Source organism: Triticum dicoccoides, chromosome 3A (assembly GCF_002162155.2).
Source record: "Triticum dicoccoides isolate Atlit2015 ecotype Zavitan chromosome 3A, WEW_v2.0, whole genome shotgun sequence".
Lineage (NCBI taxonomy): Eukaryota > Viridiplantae > Streptophyta > Magnoliopsida > Poales > Poaceae > Triticum > Triticum dicoccoides.
This window is the reverse complement of record NC_041384.1, coordinates 539115554-539121945: the sequence shown is the minus strand read 5'-3', so window position 1 is coordinate 539121945 and position 6392 is coordinate 539115554.

Below are 6392 nucleotides of genomic sequence, written 5' to 3'. Positions count from 1 at the left end.
ACTAGGGTTTCCGCCCAGCGCCGCCACCCCTCATCTCCTTCCCCCTCGTCGCCACCCGAGGTGGCCGCTGGCAAGCCATGCGCGGTCGCCGGTGACGGTGGCAGCGAGGCCCTGCTAGCTCCGTTCCTGGCAGAGGACTCCGGATCTGGGGCGGCGGCCCTTGGCGCGGCGGCGGCGCCCTCCCGGCTGGCGGCGTCCGTGGGTGGTCCTAGCTGGCGTTCCCGACCACGCGGGTGGTGGGACGGCGGCGGGTGGTGGCCGCGGCGTGGAGATCCCCCTCCTCGTCAGATCTGAGGTTCGACTTCCCTCCCCTTCAGCTCCCTCATCCTTGCCGGTTCCAGCAGCTTCGGTCGCCGGATTGGTGTGGATGGGTGCCCGGTGGTGCGAGTTTGGGACAGTGGGAAACCACTGGTCGGCTGGTCCGGCCCGGCAGCAGCGACGCCCTTGGGCGCCGCCCTTCCTCCTTGGAGGTGCAACTGAGATCCCAACCCTATCCACCCCCGCTCCCCTCCCGGGTGAAAGCCCAAAATCCTTCTTGGATTGGGCGGTGACGGCGTGCTGCGCGTCGTGCCCTCCTTGGAGGCGCCGCCTGGGGAGTGTGCGTTCGGGTGAGGGGCGACAAAGGTGGAGTTTTTGGGCGGCCCTGGTTATCAGGTGGCAGTGGTTGATCTGGCTCGCAGGGAAGTCTGTCCCCGCTCCCCTCAAGTGCGGTGCTCCTTGGCGGTGGCGTGTCTAGCTCAGCTCCGGCGGTACGGCGTCTGCGATCCGGCGGTAGGGGATAGGGTTCCTCTTCCCGGCAGTAGCAGCACGTCCCTGGCCGTGGACACCCGGTGTTTCTCTTCAGCGGCCGACGACTCCTGCTCCTCGTCGTTCTGCGGCCTCTCCTGATGTCCTTGCTGCTCGTCCTTCAGTGGCTCCTCCCGGTGGCTTTCCCGCTGTTTTTAAGGTGTCCTAGGTTGCTTCGGTGTGTCAGATGAGGTGTGCTCATGTCCTAGGAGGATGTGCTTTGTGACTGTTCCAGGACTCGAGGACGGCATCTCTCCTGCTCTAGGGTGAGCGTCTCTCATGTCCGTTGGCGGCGCCTTTCGATCCAAGGCGAGAGGGAAGGGTCCCTCTACGGCGAGAGCAAAGGAAGATGCTTGATTTCCTCCAACCTTGGACTCGATCATGTCCACAACTCCACTCTGTTACTGCAGGTCCTCGTTGTGCTCATGTTGCTCGCAATTCTCGGTTCTTGTTTGCTGCGGTCGGCGGCGTGTACTAGCTTGGGCTTCTCTTTTTTGTTTTGAGCTAGTATTCGGCGTTGAGCTGTAAGCTTTCTAGGGTGCTCCCTTGTATCGTTCGGCCGTTGTGCTTGTTCCTGTGTTGTAATTCCTGGCCGGTTGATGGCTTTGTTAATTCAAAGCCGGGCTCATCGCGAGCCTTCGTTATAAAAAAACCTTGGGTCAGGCCAATACTATGATGACGCCATGCACATTTTTTTCTTCTTCTTTTTGTTTATATTTTGATTAAATGTTCCTGATTAAATTTCAAAAATGCGAAAAAATAATACATATATATTACAAAACTGAAATTTGATTAAAATTTCTTAAAAACCCATGATTTTAATATGTACCAAAAAAATGTTGCCATAGTTTAAGAAAATGTTGATATCGTTTAAAAAACTTTGTACCAAAAAAATATTCATGTGTTTCAAGAAAATGTGCGTAGCACTATAAAAAAGTGTTATTCAACCATTAAACAATGTTAAATGTGTATAGAAAAATGTCCCTAGTTTATAAAACAAATGTAAAAGGTGCATAAAATAAATTAGACATTAAAACATATGTTTCCAAAAATCATAATCATGTATTTAGAAAAAAAATAAACGTGTCTAAAAAATAGTACTGACGTATACCACAAATATAAAAATACATGAAAAAATAGACATCAAAACATATATTTGAGAAAGATTAAATATGCATAAATAAATACGTATATAAAAAATTATAACATGTATGAAAAAAGTAGACTTTAAAATGTATACTGAAAAATGTTATCATGTATTTATTAACTTTTAACATGTACAATTTTTTCCTGATGTATAAGAAATATATACATTATGTGTGAAAAAAGTAGACATTAAAATATATTTTGAACATATTAATAGTGTATTTAAAAATATTGAATATGTATAAAAATGTGTACAGAAAGTGTAAAACATGCACAGAAAAAATATACATTAAAACATACATTTTGAATAAAATTGAATTATGTATTTTGTAAATATTTAAACTATATAAAAATATTCTTGATATATAGAAAGAATTTTAATGTGTATGAAAAATGTAGGCATTAAAACATATATTTTAAAAAATGTTAATCATGTATTTAGAAAATACTAAATGTGTATTAAAAATGTCCCTAATGTATACGAGAAATGTACATTGTGCGTGAAAAAGAAGTAGACACGGGTTGAAAAAGAAAGGCGAAAAAATCACTTTTTTGAAAAAAAAACTGATGAAAAACAGTAAGATAAAAACCCGCAAAATAACAAAGAAAACCGAAGAAAGAAAAAGTAAGGAAAACCCAAGAAAAGGGTTCCTATAATAGTGGAAAACCATTAAAAAAACCATTGCAACAATGTTTGGTGAGCCCTATATAAGAATCGGTATGGGCAGGGCATAGCATTCATGGGCAACTAAGTCCACAACCCAGCAAAGCATCTTGGCAGGGCTACAGACTTTTCGAAGAGGTCACATTTGGCGAATTTGTTCTAGTGAGAGAATCAACATATGGGATGATCATTGGATCCCCTCTAGCCACACTAGGATGTTCATAACAAGGAGGGGTGATTCTTTGCTCCGGCCAGTCAATGAACTAATGGTTCCAGGAACTGCTAGTTAGGATGAGGCACTTATAAGAAGCATCTTCCTTCCTCTGGATGCTGAGATAATTTTAAGAATCCCACTCTCAGAAAATATTGTTGAGGACTTTGTTGCATGGAATCACACCAAATCTTTCTCTTTCACTGTCCGATCGGCGTATTATGTTGAATGGGAACACCAGTTTGGATCAAGATGTTTGAGCATCCAGGGCACATCAAATATTAATCCGGTTTGGGAAATGGTTTGGAAACTGGAGACACCGACTAAAGTGGAGATATTTATTTGGCGGGCCTTTCATGATTTAATTCATGGTATGGTGGTCTTAGCTCACAGACATATGAAGGTTTCTCCCCTTTTTCATGTGTGCAAGTCTGAAACGGAAGACATTAAGCACTTGATTTTCAGATGCCCTACAGCGATGTCAGTATGGCGTACACTTGGCTTGGATGATGTTGTTAAACAGGCCCTTACTGTGGATCGCTCCGATTCTGTCGTTCTTGAAGAACTGCTCCGACGACCACATGGTTCTTTGCTGGCGCTCGGCTAATTGGGACTGCACGAGACATTGGTTGTGGCCGCTTGGTATGTCTGGTGGGAAAGGAGAGAAGCATGCAAGGGATAGATGGTCAAAACTTCAAGCAGCACAACTTTTGTCGTTCATGCAATAACAGGCAATTCGACAGCTAAGCGAGGGGACAACACAGTTGTGAAGTTTATGTGGGAAAAACCAGGCCCATGATCATACAAATTGAACACTGAAGCCTCGTTCTTTGAAAATGGTGTCGGAGCAATTGTTGTGATCATCAGGAACTATCAAGGAGAAGTAGTGGCGGGAGTGGCAGAACCGTTCACATATGCTGATAGCGTGGGTACAGCAGAAGCGTTGGCTCTTCGTCAAGGTCTACATCTTTGTAACACCCATGATGCGGCTATATCTCCCACGTGTCGAAGCACGACTTAGAGACATAACCGCATTGTAAGCAATGTCGCAAGAGGGGTAATCTTTACACATCCCATGTACTGAATAAGGAAAGAGATACATAGTTGGCTTACAATCGCCACGTCACACAATAGCATAAATATAACATTACAATCATCCAGATATAATCAAGGTCCGACTACGGAACCAAAATAAAGACAACCCCAAATGCATAATGTCCCCGATTGCCTCAACTGGGCTCCACTACTGATCGTCTGGAAAGGAAACATAGTATCGTCCTGAGTCCTCATCGAACTCCCACCTGAGCTCAGTCGCATCTCCTGGAACGGTATCATCGGTCCCTGCATCTAGTTTTGGAAGGAATCTGTGAGTCATGGGGACTCAGCAATCTCACACCCTCGCGATCAAGACTATTTAAGCTTATAGGTAAGGTAAATGGTATGAGTTGGAGCTGTAGCAAGCACTAGCATATATGGTGGCTAACATATGCAAATGAGAGCGAGAAGAGAAGGCAAGACACAGTCGAGAAACTATGATCAAGAAGTGATCCTAGAACAACCTACGTTCAAGCATAACACGAGACCGTGTTCTCTTCCAGGACTCCACCAAAAAGAGACCATCACGGCTACACACGCTGTTGATTCATTTTATTTAAGTTAAGTTTCGGGTTTTCTACAAGCGGACATTAACAAATTCCCATCTTCCCATAACCACGGGCACGACTTTCGAAAGATCAAAACCCTGCAGGGGTGTCCCAACTTAGCCCATCACAAGCTCTCACGGTCAACGAAGAATATTCCTTCTCCCAAGACAATCCAATCAGACTCGGAATCCCGGTTACAAGACATCTCGACAATGGTAAAACAAGTCCAGCAAGACCACCCGCTGTGCCGACAAATCCCGATAGGAGCTGCACATATCTCGTTCTCAGGGCACACCGGATAAGCTAAGCGTACGAGAGCCAACGTAACCCAAGTTGCCAAGGGACAGCCCCGCACGGTGCTTTAGGTTGGACCAACACTCAGAGGAGCACTGGCCCGGGGGTTTAAAATAAAGATGACCCTTGAGTACGCGGAACCCAAGAAAAAAAAGGCTAGGTGGTGAATTGTAAAACCAAGGTTGGGTCTTGCTGGAGGAGTTTTATTCAAGGCGAACTGTCAAGGGGTTCTCATTATAACCCAACCGTGTAAGGAACACAAAATCAAGGAGCATAACACCGGTATGACGGAAACTAGGGCGGCAAGAGTGGAACAAAACACCAGGCATAAGGCCGAGCCTTCCATCCTTTACCAAGTATATAGATGCATGAAAGTAGACAAGATATGATAATGATATCCCAACAATAAACATGTTCCAACAAGGAACAAGTTCCAATCTTCACCTGCAACTAGCAACACTATAAGAGGGGCGGAGCAAAGCGGTAACATAGCCAAAGAATGGTTTGCTGGGACAAGGTGGGTTAGAGGTTTGGCATGGCAATATGGGAGGCATGGTAAAGCATGTGGTAGGTATCGTAGCATAGGCATAGCAAAAGAGCGAGCATCTAGCAAGCAAAGATAGAACTGATTTCAAGGGCATGGTCATCTTGCCTGCAAAGTTCTCCGAGTTGACGTAAGCTTGATCCTTGTAAACATTCTCAACGGGTTCCTCGATCACGTACTTGTCTCCCGGCTCTACCCAAAGCAAGAAAACAAGAAAAGGGAGACACAATCAACCACATGCAATGCACAAGCAACATGATGCAAAACATGGCATGATATGCGGGATGTGATATGCAATGCATATGCATGCTTCGAAAAGGAAAAATTGAACCTGGCCTCAACTTGGAAAACCAAGAGTGCCGCTGGAAATATGAGTTGATTTCGGTCGAAATCGATATAAAGATCACCGGAATCGGATGCACGGTTTGCAAATGGCAAGCAAAACAATAATGGCACAAAGCTGCGATTAACATCACGAGGCCATCTAAATGCATCAAGAACAACAAACTATTGCACTCTAACATAAAAACAAAACACATGACAGTGATCCACTCAAGATGCTTGACAAAAGATGAACACTAAGCTATGGCTAAATCACTCAAAAGCAGGTTCAAACAAGCATGGCAAAAGTGCAAAAGATAACATGTTATAGACTTAGAGAAAATAACAACATGTCAGGAATTTAACATCAGGAAGCAATGTTTAGAGCAAGATAACAACATGCTACAGGAACATATCATCGCAAAGCAAGGCATGGCATGAAGCTATTCAAAGCATACAACAAAAGTCCCTTACTGACCATAAGCCAAAAGGGATCAGAAAATACAATCGCAACCATGTGAACATAACAAGTCTCGTTAACAGATTCAGACTTAACAGAAAACTGGAACATGGCAAAACAGATTCACGTAGGCATGTTTGCTAGCTCGATGCACTCACCACAAGGCATTTCATGACAAACTGAGCATACACCCAGCAAGTAGACATGATGAATAAGCTAACCATGGCAAGAACAACCTCATAGCATGCAAGGATCAACTGCAACAACCTCGGCAAAATTGCTTAACATGTAAACAATCTGCCAGGAACATTTTATAGCAAAAG